This window comes from Chlamydotis macqueenii, chromosome 1 (genome assembly GCF_036417535.1).
Source record: "Chlamydotis macqueenii isolate bChlMac1 chromosome 1, bChlMac1.mat, whole genome shotgun sequence".
Classification (NCBI taxonomy): Eukaryota; Metazoa; Chordata; class Aves; order Otidiformes; family Otididae; genus Chlamydotis; species Chlamydotis macqueenii.
Genome location: NC_141556.1, coordinates 73741869 through 73768865, shown reverse-complemented (window position 1 = coordinate 73768865; position 26997 = coordinate 73741869). Strand labels below are relative to the sequence as shown.

The window sequence follows — 26997 nt, the reverse complement described above, 5'->3', positions numbered from 1 at the left end:
CAAGAGCTTCCCAGTAGAGGTTCTTCAGCTATGTCTCACTTGAGTTTCTTTCATAATATATTAATATTTTGCTGCTAGGTGGTATGGCTATTTTGGTACTGTTTTCAGCCTGTCAAGAAAGCAGAAGGCCACTGAGGTAGAAACTGAGTGCTGTCTGAGCAGTGATACCAGGCTCTCTTAATACAGGTCTAAATCACAAAGTTCAAGTCTCCATCCAAATCTCCACAACAAACTCAGACCTGGCATTTAGGCTCAGCCTTTCATAAAAACAGACAAAGGTCAACTCCAAAGAAAGTTGTACCACAGTTTGAAGGTTTTGGTTCAAAACTTCTCTAAACATGACAGTTTCTTTCATTTCAATATGATCTGTTTAGTAGATACAATACCACATACTATCTCGTTTCAAGTGAGCTGAAATCTCACCAGGTAGTACACCAGTCAACTGCAGGGTCACTGCTGAGAATAAGCTTTTAAAAATCATCTTCAGTTTCTTCCCAATGGAAAACCAACCTCTGACCTAATGAACCACTGCTGGATTTACTTTACATGCTTTACTCATATAATGCAGCCACTGACTGCATAAGCTGTGTGCCAAGAGTAGAACTTGGAGATTTTCTTCTCCCACCTTCTCTCTATTACTTGTCTCCATAGCTCCAAATCACTTCAGGACAGGATAAACTCCCCACCTCCCAGGCCCTAACCTCTGTATAATGTGGACTAGGCATTACAACATACAGTCACAATTACAGTATTTAAACAAGACTGATTTTTTAGCCAAAAAATATCAGAAGTAAAAAAGTCTGTAAAGATCATCCATTATGACTCAACTAAAAGTCTGTTTTCTTCAGTTTTATTAAGAATCGTATTCAAACTCTTTATTAATATCACTGGAATTGTACTGAAGCAGAACTGCAGTAACACAGGAGGGAATCCAATCTAATGCTCTGAGGCTGTAAAATGCGATGTTGCAGGAAACAATATTCTTATTTCAAGTAAATCTTTTATTTCAGTTTCAGGTATCTCACTTTTCTCCTCTATTTTATGGCCAAATTCTGCTCTGAAGTACACAAGACTAGTTCATACTGACACTGGAAGGAAGTACACACATCTACAGAAGAGGAGAGATTTAGTCTTTCCTGATCATAATCTTACTTAATATAATCTTGCTTAATTCATCCTTGTTTTCTTCAATACTACAACTAGCATGGAGAGAAACCCTAATGTATGTAGTGTGCACATCAAGAAGATAAGATGGCCAAATGTCAGGTTTCTGCAAGCATTTTTTCCGATAAAGTTAGCTAGACCACAACTTGAAATGAACCTTTTATTTGTAATGTCAGGGTAGCTCAAAAGTTTATAGAATCAAAGGCTTTAGCTCGTGGGGAGGAAGAAATAGAATTTTTTTTCAATATGGACTGAACTCATACATACAGAAGACTTCATTCTCCTTGTTCTATGGATCAAAATGAATGGGATTGCACAGAGGTTTCCCTTATCTTAGACAAAAATAATTTCTCTAAGAACTTCACAAAATGTCACACCAGTTCACCAGACAGTAGAAAAGCACTTATGCTGATTTACACTAGATGATGGTCTGACCCAAGACTCTTAAGAGTCACAGCTGAAACAGTCAATTCTGTAATATTCCATACTGTATATACATTAACCAGGATCAGACATCAATTGTTTTTGATTCCCATGTAGATGTTCAGTTGGTATTCATAAATTCTTCATGCAAATCCAAGATAGTATTTTATCTTTAGAAGACACTACATTTCTCTGGGTTTATGGGAATATGCACTATTCTAGAGCGTGAAAAAGGATCACTGTGAATTCTGGAAAGATGCAGTAGACCAAATCCCACGAAATTTGTCTGGTTTAGGCTGCAAATCTGAATTATCTGATTTGCTGTACTTATGTTGAGCCCAGGACAAATCAGTGAATCCATCCATACCAAGCTCATTGAAGGTTTAGGCCCTTAGACACTGAAATTGTAGAGAAACAAAATCAACAGTGAGCATCCTCACCAGGCACTGCAAAGGCCTTGGGAGTCCCAGTGGACAAGGATAAGGAGTCACGAAATAGGCAAGGAACTAGAACTGGGTGGAGGAAGGAGGAAAATTAATATCTATTTTGGTAAATGGCCTCAGAGTCCAAATTAGAAATGAATTTATAAGCCACTTAACAGAAAAGACCTCACTGTAAGCTCTGAGAAATATTTTAAGAAAACCAGGAATTCTTTATAAACTTACAACTGTCCATAAGTAACCAACTACGTGCCTGAATTTCTGAAAGACTGAATCTTGTAAAGAGAACAAGATAGGCCCATATTAAAACTTTTAATGACTTTAGTTTAAAAAAAAAAAAAAAGAAGAAGAAGAAAAAAAAAAGGTGGAACTTTGCAGCCAGCTGGCTCCATACCGAAAGCCAGGCTGCACAGCTTGAACTTAAAGCTATCTTAACATAATGAATAAGTGCCAATAATTAGCATATGTAGTGTGAACAGGTTTGCTGGCACAAGCAAGTGAAAAACTCCAAGGTAAAGTTATTATTAGGGAGTAATTAGCTCTGTGAAGTAAATGAGTGAAACAATAGCTGCCAGCACTGACAATATGGCTAACATCTGACTATGTGGAAGATAACATTGTAAAGTATTGCTCCCTGAGCTAGAATCTGTTAATAACCATATGTTAGTGTAATTAATGCAGAGTCTTTCTGACCTGTTGTCACATAAGAACAATACTTTCTTGGAAACATTCAAACAGGCAGCCCTACGCTTGTGGATGGCAAAAAATAATTCGGGAGGTTGCTTACAAACACCTTTTCTTCTGTATTTCTTTAAAAAGAACTAAAAATCAGAAAATAGGGGGGAAAAATAAGAAAAAAAAACCACTTATGAACCAACTCCTTTCAAGGTTGATGGCAAAGATTTCAAACCCTGGATCAGGGCTTTCCAGACCAACTAAATAAAACCCTAAAGAATACTCTTGGATTTTAGGGGTGCTAGTAATCCAAGCCCAGACCAAATTCTGCAATTTGATTATTTACACAGAGTGGCTTAAACCCTTTATCCAAAAAATCCTCGAACTCCAGTGCTCAAATCTGAGACTGGGTTCTGAATTTTTTTGGCTTGAGCCCATTTCTAAATTGAATAGATCCCCCCAGGTGTCTGACATTCATCAGACATTCTGCCAAGGTCTGAATATACTGCTAGATAGGGAGGTCTCCACTTGTCCCCCACACAGAACATTTTCACCTCCAAATGGGAGGATTCTGTGACTACAAAGTGCAAGGCTGAAGATAATTTCTCTCAAGAAGGTACTAAAAATCATGCCCAGAACTTTTTAATTTTCATAATAAATGGCACTGATGCAAGATTTTCCTCCCTTCGTATCATGAACTCAAAATGTTTCCAAGAGGTCTAGTAAATACAGTTTGGTCAACAAGCCTTACATGCCTCTATTTTCAAGTCGTGCTGATGTAGTGCATAAAAAGCACCCTGTCTCTGAAACTCTCTGGTACAAAGACCTTTGTAATTTAATTTGAACATATCTCTATTCCAACTGAGCATCTCATACGCACCTCGTTAGAGCAGGCACTTTCATTGGCTCACAGCAACAGTTTTATAGAGAGGGCAATACATCCCCAAAGAAGAGCCTTGGTTTTCTAAAGAAAAAGTTTAACAACTTTAAGAATCTGGCCATATTTAATTTCAGTTAAAAAAAAAATAATCCAAAATTTAATGCAAGCTTGTTAGTACTTTCCCTTTTCCCTTTTTAGTGGGGCTTAAAAAAAAAAAAAAAAAGCCAAAACAAAAGGAAGGTTTTTAATGCTTCACAGGCTATTATGGCCAGGCAAAGGAGCCCTGCATGTTTGAGATCTCACACATTCATCTTCTCGCTAAACATCTGTTTAAGGCTTGTGTGATCTACCTGTCAGCACCAGTGATCCATAAAGTGTTTGAACCTCCTGTCACACACCTCAGTGCTGGTTTGATCAGAGGCTTTGTGCACACTAATCACTCCCTTTATCTTTTCTAATGTTAGGAGAAAAAAAAACGCAGCAAGGCTGTCTTCCAAACCTGACTGTAATTAATCTTTCCATGGGGGAACCTGCCTGGTTTGAAAAAGCAAGATCTGATGGGCTGCTGCTCTTTTTCTGCAAGGGCCTTATTTTTCCTACCAGGCATCTTTACACTTGAGTGGTACCCTTTACCAAATACTTTAACTATATCCCAGTGACAGTGAAACAACCTTCAAGATCATCTTATGAATGAAACCACTGGTAACTTTGCTGAGAAAAAGAGACGAATGAAAGGAGTTTGACAGAAGCATGTTTAAATGATTCCCTCTTTTTAACTGCATGGGAAAAAAAAGGAATTAGAATAAGAACTAGTCCCCTTTTCATGTCTCTCCTAAGCTGCTCTCTTCACTAATAATCCCACCGCTACCTTTCTTCTACTCAGCTGCACATAAATGTACTGAAAGCTGCAGGAGTTCCCAAGAGCGAACAGATAACATCAGGCACTTTTTGGTTTTATTACAGCTTGGCTTTTGCCACTATTTGCTTTCTGTAGCATAAGGGGAATGAATGCTCTGCATGATACAGACTACAATTCAAAGTATACTTTCAATGAGGCCTATACTGAATGGGATGACACAAATAAGTCTAAATTTACTCACATCTTTTCTGATAAAGGAAGCTTCCTTAGGTCCTCAGCATCCATGAGTCCAGGCATTAGTAACAACTTAAAGTCTAGTGAGCTGACAGTAGGAAGCAGAGAGAAACTGATGCTGCAAACCAAATTTGGGTACGCATTTCATAGCAATTCTCGACTTAAATAATGTCAAAAGCCTTGAACATACATGGACAGATTGATCTGTAAGTAGGCAGACAAAGTTCATTTGGATAATTATCTAACTAGAAGGAAGAACTTTAGGGACTCATGCAATAAAGTAACAAGTAACTAGCCGGAGGTGACGATCATGCTCACATTAACGCTCCATATCAGCCAAGGCTCTTTAACACAAGGCTGTGTCACACAAAACACTAACTCTCAGCATCCAGGCGATTTCAGAGAGGGAAGTAAGTGAAGTTAAGTGAATCTTTCTATTACTGTCATTATTTATTAGTTATATTATGAAAAAGTTCAAAAGACTCCAGAGTTCCAACATCTGACTGTGCAAGATCAAAGAGAGTCCTGCACATTCTTCTATCTTTTTTTAAGACAAGATACCACAAGTGTGAAACATGATCAGGTAGAAAGCAGTAAATGTCTACCAAGATTATTTAGAGTGCTGTGCTTGACTCCAGTCTAGATTTCATGGACTTGCTAATTGCTTGCAGGTAACAGCAGCATTAAAATTTTAGGAATAATTTGGGCAATATGGAGGCCTGGACCGTTCTGGAAAGGTTACTCTACACATTTGGGGCATTTTGGAATCAGAAGTAAGAAAGGATAGGAAAAGACAACAAACAAAATAATGAAATGAGCATCACCAGCAGAACAGATCAGGATCAGAATGAATTGTAAGAGAAAAAGTATGAGCGACAAATCTGTGATTAACCTTGGAGAAACAACACCAAACCCCAATTTCAAGTTATGGAAAACTATGAGCCAATGCCTAGGCTGAAGAAATGGGTCCAATAATATCAACAGCAGTGAAGAGATGATGGTCAGTGTTTGGGGAATGTCCTGCCAGGGAAACAGGGAGACAATGGAAGTGTAATGACAACAGAAGACTTGGCAATCAAGTCGTAAGATTGATAAAGATGACATTGAAAGGTTTAGGTGGAAGAAAAGAAAAAGTTGGATTTTAGAAATGCCATACCAAAATAAACAAGAAGATTTGAGACAGGAGAGAGTAGAAGGAGTCAAAACAATTTCTTGCAATATGAATCTGCTTGATAGGGAGGAAGATTTGTGGCTACCAACAATAAAGAATACAGGAAGCAGAGAGGCTTTGGGAAGACAGCTAATGAGTTCATTTGAGGCTAGTGTCTCTGTCCAAGATTGATGTTCCCTCTAGCTGGAGATTAAGGCACTTGAATCCCAACTAATTTATAACCTTTCTTACTTGCTGGCCATGGAGAAAAGACTGGTATTCCAGACTGGTGCCCTATATTGAAGCTTGACAGCTAACTGCCTATAGAGTTCACCTAAATTTGATAAAGGACGCAGGTCAACATCCAGATAAACTCTGTACCATATAAACTTTGATTATAGAGTGAGGACAGGACTAAACTGCTATCTTATGCAGTACACAATCCTATTGGTTTAAATCTAAATCTCATAGAGTAATTAAGACTTCAGAAGGTCTGAGATTCTACAGAGGATATTATGTGCTGTAAACAGTATCCTGGGCATGGACGGGACTACAACAATATTAAAGAACATTTGAATCATCCTATGTATTTCAGGGAAGAAAGGGAAGATATACTAATTCTTTACAACGTCATTAAAAACAATGATGTAAAGCAAGGATTTCTCTTATATTTTACTGTCTTATGCTTTCTAACCCTTATCCCATTTCATCATGGTATGATAATATTGGTTGACAAAAAAAGAATGACAGTCTGTTTAAGTAAAACAGCTCCTTCAGAGATCATTTAGATCTTCCAGTTGGTCACGTCTGAGGAAAGACATGGTCTTGTCTTGCTTAGCTGTAAGAATTAAGTTTCTATATTTTAACTTAAACAAGACGATTAACTCCTCTGAACTTCACCTTCTCATATGTATAATGAGAATAACGCTTATGCCAAATGATGTCCTGGGAAGTTAAAAATAGTTTTGCCTTTGCAGAGTTGTGTGCATGTGTGCACGCATGCTTGAAGACAACAGAGTTCTCTTGCCCAGCACCCTATTAAATTCATCCTCCTGAGTTTATTGGCTTTGGAGGTGTACCTGCAAGCACTTATCCAAAACTGACATCCAAGTTTGTAGTTGTTGACTTAAAGCTGGCTCGCCTGCATTTCTAAGGAGAACTGCTTGGGAGAGCAGGCTGAAACCTTGCCTGCAGAAGTACAAATAATGAGACAAACTGTATCATATAGTAGCAGTAGCACGAAAAGAAGACGCTTTCCCTGCAGGATTCTGTGGATAAAGAAGTTACAAACATTGGTCCCTTCACTGATTTTGCCTTCTTCAGATCATTCACACCTCTTCCAGCACTCTTCGATGGAAATAAACACTTCAAGAAGGCATTCAGCAGCACCATCATATCCAAGAAAGATGTGAACAAAACCAATTATAGTTTTATTACACTACAACCTAAGGAAAAACTAAGCAAATCGCACTTGATACACTCTGAAAATTATTACAATTAAAACCATTTCTGTTCCAGTGGTTTGCTGAATTGTCAATGCTGACTTACATATGCACACACACACAAAATGTTCAGTATAGGTACGTTAGTCCAGCTGGAAAAACCTGCATTATGTTGGTGACATATACTTTTTTTTCAGTGGCAGCTATGAATAAAGCACTCATGAGTGAATCTCGAAAGGCTGGAAATTTCAGTAAACATCTAAGCCTCCTCTAAAATCAAACAGGCAGGCTAAGAAGATCCCAGTTTCTTTCATATGTCTAGATGCTTCTGACACCATCTGAACAAGAAATTAATTCTCATCCTGTTCTTTCTCTGAAGCCCAAGAGCGCTTTCATCCCTCTCATTGTATATGAGGCTGCTAAGCAAAATCGGCATATGTTGTAAAGTGAACTCCAGAAATGCAGAGTATGTTTGTGAGTACATATATGCAGAGGAAAAGGCAAAGAGCAGGCAAAGGATGTTAAAGAAAGCAATAATCTTTAACAAACACTCAAAGGCTTCTGTCTTGACCACTGGTCTTCCTGAAATTTATTCTTCTAAAACGCCTGCTAAAGACAAAGGATTTTAATACTGCTTTTAATGGGTGCCAGAACAATTCCCTGCTGTCTAAGACATCATGCTTAGGATGTTTATGGGTAAAAATCTTAGTCTTTCACTAACAAATAAATAAATAAATAAATTTAAATGAAAATTTTTACCAGTAGAAGCTTTTATGCCTTACCTTGTTTATCATCTCATTTTAAAGCAAATATTGAATCCCTCAGCTTCCTGCACAAAGTCACCAAAACACATTTTTACTTAAGAAAACTCGACACTTCCACAAGTAGCAAGACAGGCATAACTGCCTTGTGAAAAGAGAGCTGCCTACCCTACGAACACCTATTTCCCATGGCAGCAGGAGATTAGAAAAACTGTGGAAACTGGAAACAAATGGGGAAAAAAGGCAGAGCCACTACATTCTTCCATTCTGTAGGGTTAACAGTTACAGTTAACAGTTTTATCTGGATCTATGGATGCCTTTTCTGATCAATATTTTTAGCTGTAGTTGATAGAGATTAAATTACTCGGTTCTCATAAAGAAAGATATGTTTCTTTCACTTGCAAAATTTAGAACATTGACAAGGACTGTTGGAATTATTTCTGCATACATACTTTCTGAAACATCAGCTAGCACCCTTTGCTAAAGGTAATTTCCTGTCTGTCAAATACTGTCTCTCTATCCAGCAAAGCAGGATATGGATATAAAGAGGATATATCTCTCTACCTATGGAGCAGGTAGAGAGACTGAAAAGTAGAAAGGGACAAAGCAGAAAGCATTGTGTCAACCTCAATAACCATTCCACAGGGCTGCAACAAGTATTTTATTTTATTTGCCATTCAACACCTGAACTTCAAATAGGTATTTAATTAACTCAGAGTGGCAGTCTAAACATTTAGCCTGAAGCAGCCTGACAAAGTATCTACATACTGCATTTGCAGATTTAGAGCATCAGGCATGAGAAGAAACTGTTAATTGCACAATGCAGAGCATTCTTATGACACAGACACACAGAAGTGTAAAGATGGAAATCCCAACATAGCAAAGTTTCTGCTATGCCAAGAACTTCATGCAAGCGTAAAGAGCCTAAAGGACAGAAAATGAGGGCACTTATGGCTAAAACCTGTTTCCACAAAATAAAATTCCACCAGATACGAAGTAACTGATTTATTAACAAATAGGAAAGGCAAATCTAGGAAAGCATTTTTATAAAAACACAAGCACAGTATGTTCAGAGGAGGATGAACAGGATTAAAGATTTTTAAAACTCAATCCAAAACACCTTAATATTGGTTTAAGAAAGTATCATGGCTCACAATCGCCTAACAGAAGCCGGGCATCTTACTAGGAAGATGGGAGAAACAAGGAGGGCAACATATGTCTTACCTTCACTACCTGATATCCTATTCAATGGCAGAGGTACAGATTTAGACAGTTCCCCCTCTTGTTTCTTGGGGACTGAACAAGGGACTATGCCAAATAAGAATGAAATTAATGCTCTGGCAGCTGACAAATTATTTTGACTATTTGACTTCCTGCCCACCACCCTACAGAACAGGTATATTCGTGGCATGTAGTGATACGCAGTGACCCTTAAAATCAGATGGTCCCTCTCAAATATTTTCTGGTAAGGTATACTAAGCCCTTGTAATGCAATAATCCACTTCCCTCTTTACTTTATTACATGAAAAGATGTCACACTGTGACTGTTTTAACCAGTGAATAAACAAAATGCCCAACACCTGTCTTGGCTTTTCTTATCATAATAATCTTGTTTCGTTTTTTAATTCTAAAACATCAGCAACTCTCCCGTAGGTGAGCATGTGTTTATGCCGCCCCTACTGTTGCCTTTGTGATTTCATTATTAGCAACCCATTACATGAAAAACAGAAGAAGAAGAAGGGGGAGAGAAAGGAAAAGCAGGCCTGAGGCACAGCCATTTGTGCCTGTTCAATACAACAAGCTGGCCTTCCGTAACCAGAGCCCTAAGACTGGTGTGAAAGCAGGTTAAGTAACCACAAACTGAAAAGAAAGCAAGTCAGTGAATGAACTACTCTGAGCTGGAGCAGATCAATCCAGGACAAAAAAAAAATACAGGCAGGCATCCCACTCAAATTTAGCACAGCTAGAATCGAATAAAAACCTAGCAGTGGTCAAGGTGAGGAAAGGGTTCATGCACAATGACTGGTAAGCGCCTTAGACTCTGATTTGTTTAGGCAGTTTTCACAGAATCAAGGGATGCTTGAAAAAGGATGTGCTGACAAAGTCTTGGCTTTGTTACAATGAATGGATCTAGAAAAATTTAAACACAGAAAATGTTAAAAATGCAAGGAAAATTGTTTTCTCACCTTGAAGAGGAGAGAAATTGACCCTCACAAACTTTTTACCATTTATTCACTCACATTTTACGGATGGATCAGGTCAGATTCTCTGTGTTAAACTCTACTGATATGATTCAGTGGAATGGCATCAACACAAACCTGGCTCCGAAACTAACAGGGATTGTTTCCTCCATTCTTCCCTGCCCTATTCTCACCCCACAACCACTGTCTGTATTCGATTTCTACCACTGAAACAGGAAATTCTATAGAAAAAACAGTAAAAATGGAGACAGAAGATAAAAACCTAGAAGGCCTGAATCTCTCCTAACTCCGCACTTCAGTTCACATTTTGTATTGTGGCCCAATGGGAGACGACTGACAATCTGGGTTCTGTTCCTGGTTCTGGCAGCGAGCTACAGCCTAACAATGTGCAAGCTGCTTCCCCTCTGTCCTCAATTCCCCTAGTCTGAAAAACAGGATGCCTTTAAAAAAAAAAGGAAGAAAAGAGAAAAAAATAGTCCAAGATCCAGTGACGATCGTGCTATGTAAGATCTGGATCATACACTAATACTAATATCTGTGTAAATACGCTGCAAAATGCAAGTAAAATTTAGTGATTGAATGTTATTTTGTAGAGCTATAAGTAACCACAAGGGATGAAAAGGCAAAAAAGAATCACACCTGGCCGTTATGAAATGGAGGATGATGCTTCCAGATCACATATGCAGTAACATTTGAATTTTAAGTCACTACAGTATTTTGACATCTCTTTATACTATTTAATAGGCAGTAACAACAATTTATCATAGTTCCTCTAAGATATGTAAAACAAAAATAACCAAGCATTGTGGGAAATCTACATTGCCAAAGCTTTCTGAAATAATCTGAGTGAAGACAAATCACAAGTTCAAGAAAGTGTCCTTCATGTAAGTATTTCAGTTTCCTTCTGAAGCAGTAAGAACCTTAGAGATAAGGACCAAACTTCCTACCCTAATCTTTATTTCTAAAAAAAGGGATTGGGCAAATAGGCTCAACATCTTAAGGCCCACTTTTCCCAGGGACTGGATAGAATTAGATCTGAGTAGGTTTATCTCAATCAAACTAGGATAGTTTTTATTAAAAAAAAAATAAGAATCCATATTTTAACCAGCAAAGTTTAATCCCTTCTTTTCCTGTGAAAACTCAGATAAGTTTGATTTTGCGCCTCTCGCTGTCTCCATATTCCAGGTATTATGTCATTGCACATTAGACTGTGTCAACACACCGTGACTTCGTCCCCGCTAATGCAAAACCTCAGAAAACATGGAGCCAGGAGATAATTTCAGAGCGCTTTTTTTTTTCTTTTTAATGTAACTCGGTATTTATCCTTCCATATTTCTGACATTTCCACTGAGCGATAGTCCCAAAACGAAGAAAATCAGTCTTTCGCATGCAAAGCCGTCTTAAAGCAGACTGTTGCGTAGCAATCTCTCTGGGCAGGTGAGCTTCACACATGTCTCGGGAAGCATCGCTGCCTTGCGAAATCCAAGAACAGCAATGACAGGCTTCCGAGGGAGCCTCCTCAAGTCCCCTGTTGGTGGAAAGAAGGCTTAACCTCCTACAAAAGGGCACTTCCTGAAGGAATGGGGAGATGCTGTCTGAAAGAAAAATGCCTGCAAGGCTCTTAGTAGAGTATGGGCACATTTTCTAAGAGCCATCCGTGAGCTAAGTTTGCATACCTGATTGTAAGACATAGTTGCTTTCAGAACAGTTTGGTTTTTTTAAAACAGTCAATTTATTTGTACTTATTTATTTGTACTTTGTACTAAAACAGTGGCTCAAGTTCCTTGAACATAAGGAAAATTAATACAGAAAAGGAGCTGTGTGGAACTTGATAAAATTGTTACATCATGTTAAGTCTCCTCTGCATCTTGGTCATTTATTTCAGTACAAAATGTCTCTAAATGCTCACGTTCTGATTTTATGATGTTCCACACTACTACAGGAAGAGGGAGTTTCAGGTCCCTGCCATCTATGTGTTAAGAAAAAATAAAATAAAACTTCATTGGTTTTGAGTCATATAATGTAATGAACTATGTTTATTGCACTAGGTAGCTAAACACTAATAATAACAGACAATACATTTTGAGAGAAAGAATCAATTTAGGAAACAATCTTACGTAGCATTATTAAAGTCTCATCTTCCACTGTTAACTGCTGCATGTTAAAGCAATTGTCAGCATGGAGGGGAGGTTAATGTTTCTAAATTAAATGCCCTTCAAATACTCTTTCTGACAGTTATCTTCATATTTTCCACAGATGCTGCAACTGCCACAAAGTTAGGCACTAAAATAGATACAGTGATAGTGTCACGTCTAGGCTGTGCTGATACCCCTGCCACTGTAACTGCCGGTCGGTCTGCACCAGGATGAAAAACACCCTTTATATAGAGAGGATCTCAGAGGTACCGTAGATGACATTTGGGGAGCTCTAACAACTGATCAAAGTAACAGAAAGTCATCAGCAGAAGGTATGTCTTAGACTGAAAGCAAGATTCCATCCATATTCATTCCTTAGATATGCATTATCTCTGGCAGATTGAAAAGATACATGCCATCCAGAGGGACCTTGACAGGCTGGAGAGGTGGGCCTGTGCAAACCACATGAAGTTCAACAAGGCCAAGTGCAAGGTCCTGCACATGAGTCGGGGCAGTCCCAGGCACAGATACAGGCTGGGCAGAGAATGGATTGAGAGCAGCCCTGAAGAGAAGGACTTGGGAGTGCTGGTGGATGAGAAGCTCAACATGAGTCGACAATGTGCACTTGCAGCCCAGAAAGCCAACCGCATCCTGGGCTGCATCCAAAGAAGCGTGGCCAGCAGGCTGAGGGAGGTGATTCTCCCCCTCTACTCCGCTCTCAGGAAACCCCACCTGCAGTACTGTGTCCAGCTCTGGAGCCCCCAGCATAAGAAGGACATGGACCTGTTGTAGGAAGTCCAGAGGAGGGCCACGAAGATGGTCAGAGGGCTGGAGCACCTCTCCTATGAGGACAGGCTGAGACAGTTGGGGCTGTTCAGCCTGCAGAAGAGAAAGCCCTGGGGGGACTTTATAGTGGCCTTTCAGTACCTAAAGGGGGCTTATAGGAAAGATGGGGAGAAACACTTCAGTAGGGCCTTTTGTGCTAGGACGAGGGATAATGGTTTTAAAATAGAAGGAAGTAGATTCAGACTGGACATTAGGAAAAAAAAATTTACAATGAGGTGATGGAACACTGGAACAGGTTGCCCAGGGAGGTGGTGGATGCCCCATCCCAGGAAACATTCAAGGCCAGGTTGGATGAGCCTCTGAGCAACCTGATCTGGTTGGAGATGTCCCTGCTCCTTGCAGAGGGGTTGGACTAGATGACCTTTAAAGGTCCCTTCCAACCCAGACTATTCTGTGATTCTATGATTCTACTGGACTTTTGCAGATTCACAGGGCAGCCTGTACAGATGTAGCGTTCTCTGGAGGTTCTGCTTACCCTGTAAATCATTACACCTATATTCTTAATTGTTTGGCACAGCTCCCAGGACTTCCATTACATCTCTTTTGACTAATACATATTAGTATCTGTTCACCCCTAGGACTTCTAACCAATAAATTTCCTGGCATAAAGAGAAGGGCATGAAATTAACAAATTACAGGTGAGCAATATTCCTTCAGGATACCTGAACAGTGTGGGCCAAGTGAGCCACTAAAAACATGGTACCAGCCTGTTGCTGTTCTTTGGTTTGCATTGGTTCTCTGGTTGTCTTAACATCTAGAGAATCAAGAGGATCATACTGGAGAGTGTGGAAGTCGTATTCTAAAAAAAAAACCTAGAAAGAATATTAAATAGAAGTTATACAAGTAGGTAGCATGGAGTACTGATTTACAGATGGGTTCTGTCTATAACACACCTAAGCTCTTGCCGCAACCAAACAGACCTCCCCAAAGTATCCCCATGCCTAAGCCACGAAACTCAACCTGTTAGCAATGGGCTCTCCTCAAAAGCAAGTGAGATCGTATGAGAGAAAAAAAGTAAGATGGGCAGGAAAATATCTGTGCTACCCAAAAACCACTGAACTGAGATCTGCTCCAGTAGATGCAGAATAAATGCCTAGTTTTTAACCTTTGGTGCCCCTCTGAGAAACTCTGAGGAAGGTTCTTCCAGCCGTCTGACAATGGTATTTGTGGAGGCAGCAACAGGAAACACTGGTAACGAGAGAACTCTTTTTTTTTGCAGAAACGCTTTGCTCTTTTTAAAGCATTCCCATGGCTGCATCCAGGCTCTGAGGGGAATGCAGTATCAGGAAGGTATAAAGGAATCAGTTCTGCAGTGAAATACAGAAGAAAAATCACACACACCTACCAAAAGAGAGACAGACTTCAGCAATGGGGGCAGAGGGATGGAGGGCATTTGTGCAAATACAGATTACATGTGCAATTCATTTAAAGGCAGTGGCGTTTTTATCACAAAGAAGAGTTTAATCAAAGTCTCAAGAGATCTGCCATAAAGGAAGCCTTTGCCTTGCTACCTTGGCTGTCTGAAAGAAACACCTGTTATGCACAACAAAAAAAGACAAAACAAACAATAGGTATAGAAGGGAGGCCATGGTTCAAACAATGTGAACTGGAGAAGCACAGTTTTCTCTAAATGAAGGGCTAGAATCCTATCAAATGAACAGCTGGGGAAAGCATAATTCTTTATATTTGCAGGGAAGTTACACAGATTATATGATGGCTACAAATACAATATACGTATCTGAGCTCTGCTTCCTAGGCACCAGAAAGGACAGGAACCTCCTAAGATATCCCTGAGTGGAAGAATAAACTTGCTAGAGCTCAGCTCCAGGAAAAAAAGATAGCTGGCTTTCAAAAGAACACAATGGACAATTTTCCTCCCACGAGGCCTTTGCAAGAGTTTCTGCTAAGAGGATACTGAGCTCAAACAACCCTCACAAAAGACACAGAAAGCAAACTTGTGATTCCAAAAAATCTGCTTCAATACACAGAGGGGATGTAGAGAACACCTAAAATGGATGTGTTTCTTTTTAAATAAGAAGTGTGAATATTAATAACACAGAATACAGAATTCTATGTCAGTAAATTGATTACAATTAGAATTTCTTTATTCTGATTGTATCAAAAAGACAGGAATTCTTAACTGTGCAATAAGAAATAATACATGGAAAGCAGACTTAATATCCTGAAACTCATGACACAGAAAGCTAAAATTCTTGAAAAATAACATTTCAAATCTGCCTTTTATCTCAAGTAAAGAAGAAATATATGAAATAGAGCATAATTCTAATTCCTGTCACTAGAATATATCAGCTCTCCACTGTAAGAGAGTAAGTTCTCTTACTCCGGTGTATAAGGCGAGAACGTAATCAACAAGCTTTTTAATATACGCTTACTTGTTCTTGGACTACAAATTTGGGCTCCAAGGTTAAAGAAACTGGAAATTATGCTTAATTTTGATGTACGTGATTCTCAAGGATGTTAAGAACTTAAAACTCATGACATATAGTATATAAACAAGCCCCTCCCCCTGCCACAATCCAGCTCAGTAATGCTTGAATTGCAGACAAGATTCTACACACAATGTCAAAGACAAAAAACATACTCTCACCAGACAGAGCTTTAAAGGGCCAAATGCTTGAACAAGCTTCCATCAAATACTCAAAGCAAGAGAACTCCTTAACTAAAAGATCTTTGGCTTTGAATTTTGTACCTTCAGTCTCGATTTTCTTGCTAAAGCATAAAGAGTGCAGTAAATTAGGAGGAAAGAATTGATTAGTGGCAACTTGTGATTACATCCGATCTGATCCCAGCCCCACCAACAGAGAAAAGGAGGAGCAAATGGAGGGTGTTGAAAAGAAAGAGTCAAACTCCATTTTCAACATAGCCAGCCCAAATTCAACAAAGGTGCTCAAGCAATCTATCTCCCTTGCTGAGAAAAGAAATAGAAAAAAAGTCTTCCCTATTTTGATAGAGACCAAAATTTAAAAAAGGAGGAAGAAAGGAAACAGAGAGGGGCTCCATAGTACGGGCTCCTATCCACCACAGCCAGAGCTATTTTCTCCTGCTAGCCTAGGAGAACACAGCATTTCTCCTGTAACTCAAGTGACATTTGGCGCTTCTCCCATGCTGACATTTCAGGGTTCAAGCTGGGCTGACAATACGTTATAGGTGGTTGGTGTATCAGTATTACGTGCTTTTAGGGCCATTAAAGCCATATAGAAACACAGTTAAAATAATGGTACTTTGGATGAAAATTCAAGGACTCAAAACATTAGGGAATGCCGGAATTAAGGTTGTCAATGTAATTTTAATTTTCCTTCTTGTGAGTATAGTCTACAATTATATTATCACATAATTCTGCTCCCCCAGGAAACCATTTTTTATTCAATATGTATGACAGAGATACATGGGAATAAAATTAAGATACCCATTTAACCTAATTCTAGCACTTGTAACTTTCAAATGCCTTACTTCATTACCTAACTAATGTATTTCTTTGCATACAATTTTCACAGCACACAAAAGTATAGAAATCTCTTAATCATCTCTGTCCAAATCCATTTTAAATTTCTCTCTATGAACAAATTCGATGAAACTATCAAAGCTTCAACTTTGGAATAATTTGCTTAGCACTATCACTATCGTCTTTCAAAGAAGTCAAACCTGATAAAAACTACTTTGTAATACATACCATTTTAAATTAGTTTCCTCACTGTGTCAAATATTTACAAACTCCAGGTATTATGAATTAAATTCTTCCCATTTAATTATTATTATTATCTTACATGTAAGTCTTCATTTTAGTTTTTATAACTTTATTATGTTTACCTTGGAACTTCCATTCCTTTATTTAACTGCTAAATACAAGAAACTCTGGTATATACTTCTTAGCCTCTTCAAAGCATATGTCAAACCAATTTGAAAGAAAATCTGAAGTGGTTCCTTACAATTATTTACCCAATACACATTTTATTAAACATTCTTATGTAGAAGTTAAACTTAAATAGATATTAAATACAATATGCAAAATACAGACAGTTGGCATGAGATTCATAACTCTTTACTTCATCTTTGCTCAACAGAGACTTCCATGAGACAACTGTACCTTTCCCTCTCTTTCTCCAAACTTGTAAGTCAGGCTTCACTCACATTGTCCCTTCAATCATATTCTTCAAGTGACTAAACTGTTTAATTTACTCTTCTTACAAACACCAAGCATAAGTAATTGCTCTCCAGTTGTATTTACAGGACACAATTCAGGAGCAAATAACTGACAGAAAGTGGATAAGAAAACCAAAACTGTTTCCCCTGGCCTCTTGCGTGCTTCTCCCACCAATGATGAGCTCATCTTGTCTCCTTAACCATGCAGGGTAAAGCATCATCAGCTTTTGGATGCCAGATGTCTGAGGAAAATCCAAGGTGGTGAAGACAGTGGTGTTGATTCAGTAGGTGGAACCACACTTTTCCCTCTGAATAATTTTAAGCCATTATTCCAGCAGAGAGTTTCAAGTACTCTATTTTGAATGAGCCATCAAAATGAAGTCGTGACCACTTAACACGGCAAGAGATGACTCAGAAAAGCAAGTCATTGCCAGCAGCAACTAAACGATCCCCAAATTTCTCCCTCTTGATAATATAGGTATGGGGCCTGGTAGCAACTTTGGAATGCCAAACATAACTTGTCTCTCAAATATAGCTGCTTTGGTTAGAAAAGCAACCATCCTAGAACAAGTTGGGCAGAATTAGATGTCCAGATGCAGTGCTCAGAACCATAAAAAAAAGCTAATTATCTTTATACATCAACACTCCCAATGTTGCTAGGACAAGAGGTGCAAACCTGGCAGCAGGCATGAGAATGTTTTTTGTTTAAATACTACTAGCAGACACAGGTCAAAACTATGTATCTCCTGCGCAAATTCCAGTTTGGGAAACAACATGCTGCTTGCTTCTGTCTACTTTTTCTCCTATTTTACAAGAAGATCCACATCCCATCTCAGCTCTGAGTATAATGTGTGCTTGTATCTATACTCAATGTTTGCAAGGATGGCTCTAACAGGTTAACCCGTATGATGCTTGCTAAGGCAGACTGAAACATTACCACCTCCAGTGGACCAACCAGAGCCCAGACTGGCTGTTACTGCTGTCATTACAGAGTCAGTACAAGAAAGCATACCATCACATCTCAGCTCCTGCAGGTCAAAATCTTGTAATATAAGTATCACCAAATAGTATCACCAACAAATACGTACCAAAAAAAAATTCCCTCTTCTGTTCATGCTGTGTATCACTGAAAAGCACAGGAACTCCTAAATAACCCTAGTAACCAATTCATGATTTTAGTTAATGCCAGGCAATCCCAAACACACCCCATAATACCAAAAAATAAATAAATGATATCGGAATCTGGCTTAGAGTTTCTCTTTGGGATGTTTCAGGATGTCATATGCTATATAAACTAAATATTGCTTGGCCAACAGGGGTGAAAACCCTCATTTGAGAGAATTCACCAGCATGATATGCAGTTGTGAATTTTCAAATTTAGGTTTGTTCTGGGGGGTGAGACCCTACGACAAATGCTCTCAAATTATGCAGCTGAGTCATTTTGCGACTGGTGACCCTTATAATGATGTTCTCGTTTTCAGAGTCAATGTGATGCCACACAGTGATTTGTCTGTTAAATTGAATCTTTGCCTCTAGATAGATAGATAGATATAAAGTTTATTTTGAAATGTCTCCTAGTGCCTCTGAGTCTGACTGATGTGAGATGTTATTTTGAACATGCCAAAGCATCTGAACGGCTCCAGTCCTTTCTTTTCAGTGTGCATTCCTTGATAAGTGGCAAAGCTTCCCACTTATCAGTCACTCAAAGTGACTGTGGCTGTCAGTTGTGTACAAAGCGCAATCAGTTTGGAAGCAGAGACACCAGCATTTTTCTTCTCAGCTTGAAGCAAACACGTTTTGACTGCTAGTCATTCAATTTTAAAGCATCTTCAATTAGGGGCGGATGAAGATATAAAGAAAACACATCCTAAACACCTCCACCAGCCAGCAGTAAAAAATTTATTGTTATCTCCTGCTTTACCTTATTGCAGAGGCAGCAGTAGCAGCCTTTTTTGGCTGCACAACAAAAGTGCTCATGACTACACACACTCCATACAGACAAGATCATGGCCATAAAGAGTTCATGTTCATCTTCCAAGCCACTTACACAAACTACTGCAGTACTTTCTGCTCCTGTACCTCTGGTGCATGCTGTGTAAATACCTACCTGGGTACACAAATGTGAATATAGCTCCCATACACACATGTGCACTGCCCGCCACATGCATGCTCTATAACCAACAAAACAACACATGCATGCTCTATAACCAACAAAACTCTGGCCAAAAACATTAAAAAGACCATGAAAATAATTACAAGGAGGGAAAAGAACAGGCAGGGCTGGCAGAAAGGAGGAGGTGCTGTGGGAAAGGGTGGGCAGCTGCATAAGGAAGACTGCTCAGTACTGCAATGTCAAGGAGCTGGAAGTGGAAGGAAGAGGTAACAATTGTGGGATGTCTCAGAAAAATGCTGCAACTGGAGAGGGGACCTGAAAACAGAAAGAAAGACAGGGCCCTGGAAAAAGAGGTCTCCAAGAGAACACCTGCTGAGGGGAGAGACACCAAGATGAGACCTTGGAGCACAATGTTGCCAGCTGCAAAGACTGTATTTGACTGCTGACATTTTTCTTAGTCCTAGCTGCTGGACTATCTGGGGTGTTTCGTTGTTCTGTTTGGGTTTTTTTTAAATAAGTTTCTGGCTCTCCCTTGTGATTGTGTGAGAGAACTGGAAAATGAGAACACCGAAAGCTCAGTAACAAAAAAAGAAATTAAGAAAAGATGCTAAAATTGCAAGAAAAAAGTAATGAAGTTCCAAACAATCTCATAACTTCTGACCATTTGGACTGGTAACACTGGAGAAGGCTTCATTGTCAGCAAGTGCTGTTGCAATCATGTAGCTCAGCATAGGCAACAAAGCTGATTCATCTGTTGAAAATATGCCCTTGCAATTCAAGTTGTACAAATCCCAAGTAGACTCTCTTCATCTGCATTGGTGCAACTACAACAGTCAGCAAATTTGGACTGTATGAGAAATTGGAAAGGCCTGAGATCACTTTATCTGTAGATGCTTGCTCTACAGGTAATCTTTGGAAGTAAAAATGTGGTATACTAGTGTAAAATGCTGCTCTGCACTGAAATAAGTGTAGATAAACACCTCGGCAATCTTTTACGTAACTTAACTTCTACAGAATTGGAAGGAAGTGAAGACCCATAGGTTACTCTAAAGTACACGCATCATACCCTTCAGCCAAACACACACATTATTTGCTGAACTTGAGAGGCCAGCAAGCAATTAGCTCATTCTGAGTGCTAGCCCAGATTTTTCTTTTCACTCCTCCCTTTCCCTGTTTCCTCCCTCAATCTTGTCTTTTTTTATGTGTGTTTTTCGGGGTTGTTTTTTCAAATAATTAATTTCCCAGGGGTTTTTTCCTGCTCAAGGGACAGGCAAATTATTCTGATAACTGATAGGACATCAGCTGCAGAGCTTTTGTGAGAAACAATTGTTTAGCCTCTTTGCCGGCAACCTCGGTTGTTTGGGAAGAGGTTGCAAAGTCATGGGAAAGGCTGCAGCGTGACTCTTCCTTGGGCCTGTCTCACTGAATCCAGTATGCCCATGTTTATAAGTTGCAGGAAAACAGCTGCTCCTGACACATGATGAATTTGGACAAAATGTCCCCAATCCACAAGCCTGTTCTGTTTGACTGTGCAGTTACAGCTTGTCATATCCACACTGGCAAAAAAAAAACAAACAACACAACAACAAAAAAAACCAACAAAAAACAAACTGTCTCAGTGGACGGAGCCTGTTCTGAAAACATTTTGCAGAGTGAGAAGGAAGATACTTTCTCATAGTTTCCTACTGAAGAAAGGTCTCATTACACTCCCAATAATATGAATAAGAGCCTTTTCACTATGTTCAGTGGGAGGTGGATCAGGCCCTCACTTCAACAGCTTTACTGTCTACCAAGGAAACCTTTGTCCTCACCTCTCTCTGATATGCAAAGAGGACTCTAATTACGGAGGAACTAATACTGTTCTGCTGTGCAAGGGCTTGCAAAGAGGTCGTAGGACCACGAAGCACTGCTCTGCTGTCACTGACTTCTTAGAAAATCAGAATTCCAGGGAAAATGGTAATACAGAAGCAAAAGACATTACTGAATCTGTAACCAAGCACTTGTGTAGTGGTTGCTCATTTTGGTATCTTGGGTGAAGGATTCATCATCTACAGCCCTTTAAAGCCTCCTAGAGAACTCTGCGTTAAAGGCAGGCAAGAAGCTGTGGACTAGGAAAGAAATTTCACAAGCCCTTATGGTTGCACTGAGCAGATACTAACAGGGCAAGGATTAAGGGTAAGGTTTTCCATTCTCCTTATTATAGCACAAAGAACTCCAAGTATTTAGCTCACATAGTGGCCTGCTGGAGTTTGCTTTCCAGCAGGAGACAGAAAACGAAAGGACGAGCTGTGCTGGAAGTATAATTTAGAGTGCCAACTTGTTGAAGCAGGAAAAAATCTTCACATTTCCTTACATACAGTCACCGTCTTCTCACAAGAAGAAAGAGAAATGGGTACTTTTTTCAACTAAGCTTCACTGGAAATAGGTCAATCAAAATCTCAACGTTTTCTGAAATAAATAGAACATAAACCGGCCTGAACATCATTTAGCCAGTTCTGGATAACAGATGATTGCTCACCTGAGGAGTTCAAAAGCAACAAAAAATCTAAACAACAACAACAAAATCACCATAGATGACTGTGTGGGTAAATTATGATATCTAAAGCACTCTGGAAGCAGGTCTCTTCACCAGTGTTTTGGAAGGCTGGAATCAAACCAGAGCCTCTTGGTGCTTGGAAAGTTTTGACAATAACAACTGTGTCATTTCAAAACCTTGCATGTCAACCTTAAGAAATATTTTTCTGAAATTCTCTGTAATTCAGAAACCAAATCTTTCTTTCCTGCCCAAAAATACAGCCAGATTTTGAAAAAACAGATCTACAAAAGTGACTAACTATCCTGCAGGAAATTCCAAGTGTTCAAGATTTTATTACATTCCAGATTGGAACAACACCTTTAACCTCAGAATTTAATGAGAATGGGAATATTCTGATTTGGAACACACTAGTGCAGCCAGGCCTCTCCATCTACCAACACAACTTGTGGGGAAAGGGACACAGCCAGCTGACAGTGGGTGGGGAGGATGGAAATCTGGATCCAGACTCACGAAGGAAAGGCTTATTTGGAGCCAGGACACCCAGGGCAGCTGAGGGATTCAGGAAAGACAGGAAACCCTGCAACCCAAAAGGTCACAGAGTCCGGAGGGCTATAGTGCCCATGCTCCCTGGCAGGCAAGCTGCTAAGGGTCTGCAAAGCTTGAGGCCATTGAAGCCATGGTAAGCTTTTTGCCTGGGAGCAGGGCTCCCTGGCACGCCTGCCAGCTGCCACCAGGCTCTGGAGCTGCCTGCGCCATCCGGCCTGGCAGCAGGCAGACGTCACAACCCGCGTGGCAGGTGGAGCGGACTAGAGGTGCGCCTTTCTAGCTTTTCATCAGAATTTAGTCAGGATCCTCTCATTTTTCACAGGTCTGAACTTTCTAACAGAAAAGGTGTGCTGTTAGAACATCTGCTGACAAGTCTCTATCTCTGAAGGAAAAAGAAAAATCCTCTATTGAACACACACAGTAATCAAATGGTTGCTGTCTGGCAGGAATTGCTCTTGAGCTTCAGATAGCACTCAGTTCTTGGGGGCTAAGTACAACACTCAGAAATTAATACAAATTAGTAACCAAGTACTGGCAGTATTATACTAAAAAGTCAAACAAAACTGTGACTGAAACGTTAGAGACATTTTAAAGCAGCACTGTTGCTTCTTGCTGCTTTGAGATCTTAGTTTTACATTACTGGCAATTTGAAGCGTTCCAAGATCTCGAGCTGGGCTCTCCAAAAAAAATTTTGACTAAAAATCAGAACAGTTTAAAAAACAACATTTGGCCTGCGTTTTGTTTGCCTTCTAATTTTGGAACTTGTAGTGCTCATGGTTTCAGATTTTGCCTGGAAATACAAGAGCTGGAAGTTTACATTTTGAAGAATGAAAGCTGGCGTTTTTGTCATCACATGACTCCAAGAGCTGGGGCTTGATGGAAAAACATAAAACACTGTCAGGCTTTCTACAAAATTGTGAGATTAGCAACATCAGTTTTATCACAATTTAGGCTGCAAGGTTGACCTATTTTATCAACAGTGGCCTACTGAATATGAATTGCTTTATGAATTTTAACAACCATATTTCATTTTAAATATAGTTCAATTAAAGTGACATTCGTCACTAAGTTTCACAGTAAACCATTCAGTCGTCAACCTGGTATAGACTTTTTCTCTGAGCAAGTGGAAAGTGTAAACTGCACCCCCGCCCCAAAACTTTGCATCTCAGAGACATCCCTCAAGGCACACCACCACACACACTCAGTGCGTGTGCCAGGGACTAGCTCAGCATCATGAAAAAGGAGTATCTAGCCCCTAAGTTTCTTTCACTCTCTGCCCACTTGATGGGACAGCTACAGAGCTCTAGACTCCATCATCTTCTAGAGCAAGGACACCAAGAAGTGGATTGTGGCTACACAAAAGAAGATGGAGAGATGACAGTACAACTTCCCTTGAGGCCCTGAAGGACAAAACTAGATTTAGTCTAAAAACTTGCTGAGCCATGCTTGGCATCTGCACGCTTTTTCCTCAGTCTGTTCTACGGCTGCAGATCACTACAGATCTGTTCTGAATCTGATCTATCTGATCTGATCTATCTGATCTGATCTATCATCAGGGCTGTTGATGTACAAGAGTTAACAGGACAGAACACACATTCCAGTTTCATCTGGTAAAATAGCAAGACTGAGGTGTGCAGGGGAAAAGATCTTGAACACTCAGCAGGCAGAAACTGTTAAAGCTAAAACCTTTTATAACCATACACATATACACAAAGATTAAATAGAACAGAAAGCAGTGTGCATGGGAGGATGCATTCAAAACTGGCATAAAATAAGATGGGGAGAGGTTTAGTTAACTATTCAGAGAAATTAAAACCTTTTAACAAATTAGGTCTGAAAAGCAAAAAAAAAAATTATAATAATTTGCCAAAACACAAAATTCTGTACAAATCATGTATTAGCATTTTGAGGTCAAATGGATTCTTAACTTTAATCTTATCTGCAACCTTTCTCTAGTTTAGCACTATCTCTTTACTTAACTTTCTATACGAAGACAAGCCGTCTGTCTTCTGCACTAATGAAACCTTCTTCCAGTTAATTCAGAAGAGATGGACTTGAAAAAGACAATGTCAATTAGAGACTCACGTGCCAGGTACGTTTTTCTAAGCTCAAGTAGCTAACACATCTTTCTTCAGCATCACAGAAGCGGCTAGTTTAATTGAGCTGTAGTTACACTCAGCAATTGCAGTCCTCGAAGGAGGAGAGACACGTTGCAGTTTCTCCCTGCTTATGTATTGTGTGTGTACCAGTGATTGTATGCTGGCGTACGGAGAAAGGGAACTGTTTCCAAGTTAACGCACTTAGAGAAAGGAGTCATAAATCACGGGGTCAGTCAGGTTGTGCTTTTTTTTTAACCTTAGGGTATTATGTTTTCAATACAATATTTCAATAGCTTTTTTCTGTGTAATAATTTATCTGGAATTATGGCAACTCTTACAAGCTTAGAAAAAATTGGCTCAAGTAAAACGACTCCTTTGTCATAAATAGGTTGTATTCATAACTGTAGCCTAATCATTCAATCGCACGTAAGTCAAATAGTTATCCAGACTGTGTAGGAATATTTCCCTGTCAATAAATCTAATGCTATTTAAAAACTCTGGGCCAATGTGACAGAAGTCTGTTAGATTAATTAGGGCAAGGTCAGAAAAGCTGAACTCACAGCTACATTCATGCCACAGTTTTGTTCCACCTACCATAACCTGACTGCAAACTCACAGACCGTTTTAAACACAGGCATGTTAGGGTGACTTCATTGTCTCCGTTTATATACAAAGGCAGATTTCTTGAAGAGTTGTTTCTTCTCTCTGATAACAGTCAGTAACTGAGAAGTATTCACTGTCAATAAGGGGTTTTTTTTAAAATGTTTTTCCCCCTCAGTAACCTCACAGTAATTGGGCTGCAACCAAGGTTCATGAGACTACACGACCATACAGACCGCAGAATGGACAAGAGGCAGGCAGTATAATCAAAATTTCACTACAAATACATCATCTCTGTGGGAATGAGAGGACATTATTGTCTCTTCCTGTTCAATTTTTGACTTTTATCATGTGATAATCCAAAATAAGGGTACCCCAAAACTGATGGGTTTTGTGTGAAGCGGAGCCTGGAGGTGAAATTCTGACCTTGACAGGGTCAGTATTTCATCTGAAATCCCTTGAGATAGGCCTCCAAATAATTTCTTAGGCTGGGAGCTTGTATCAGATGGTAGCTAGCTGACTTTCATTTACTACTGACTTAGGTCAAACTTGGATCAGGGATCAAGAGATGAAAGGCTCTATATCTCATTATCAATAATCAGTGTTCTCCACTACCCTAAAAACGACATACTTCATTCTTATCTACAAGGCCTTAAAACTTAAAAGAGTTAGGGTCAAATCATGTTACTTCAATTTATTTTTATTTGCTGCTTATAAAACAACTTCCTCTCTCACTGTCATAGCTAAATGCTAAAAATGTAAATACCTTCCTTGCTATTGTAGAGGTTCTACTATTGTTTTTTCTTTTTAAGACTTTTTAAAAATACAGCAATAAAAAAAAAAACTCTCCCACACACAAATTTAACAAAGAAAAAAAAATACAGAGGTCAAGGCCAAGCCAGGCCTTACTAATCTTAAAACTATTTTCAGCAAAGCACATTTTGTATATAAGTTGCCTTATAAGAGGAAGGCTGGACCTTCTCCAGAAGTTTTTCACAGTTACACAAGTCCTGATACTGATAATGTACCCTCTGAAACAACACAGCCAGTTTTTCTTCTCGTATGAAGCCACACAACTCCTCTGATTTTGCTGGAATTAAGTTTTCTTAGATCAGTTATGGATATGGCCCATAATTTTAGAGAACTAATTCTGAAATATTAACGAGAAGCTTTGGAAGGAAAATCCTGTTGTTACTGAACAAACAGAATATAGCATCCACTTTCACAGTGACTTGCACTGCTCTGTACATAACTGCATACTTAAATAGTCAGGGATTTTACCATGACTCTAGACATATGTAAAGTGTCAAATCTTTACTTTGTTATTCTGTGAAAACCTTAATGGGCAAACTGATTTGCATTATTCCCAAAACAGAGGCATACATATATACACACGGAAGAAATGTAATGAAATACAGTCAAGGGTATGAAAAGAAACTTCTGAATACTTTAAGGAAAAAAGAGGTTAAATAAAGTTTACTGACTATGCTGGGTTAACAGTTTTTTCCTAATACTAGGAGTAAACCTGTAGATACCTAGGGCCTGCATAGGTGCTCTCCTGAATCTAACCAACCTTTTGACCAGTTTCCCATTTAGACAATACACCACCCAAAGTGCTGAAAATTTCCAGACTTTCAACACCTGGGGCAGAGGGAAGGAGGGACACTTGATTACCAGTAGCTGAAGAGAATTGCTTCCATAAAACCTCAAAAACAGAGTTGTAGGAGAATCA

General features: G+C 39.3%; 1 protein-coding gene across 11 annotated transcripts in view; it reads right to left on the bottom strand.

Annotated features, from left to right (window-relative positions):
- Positions 1–26997, bottom strand: part of SOX5 (SRY-box transcription factor 5) — a 649375-nt gene that overhangs the window by 119856 nt on the left and 502522 nt on the right. The gene's annotated exons all lie outside the window — the stretch shown is intronic.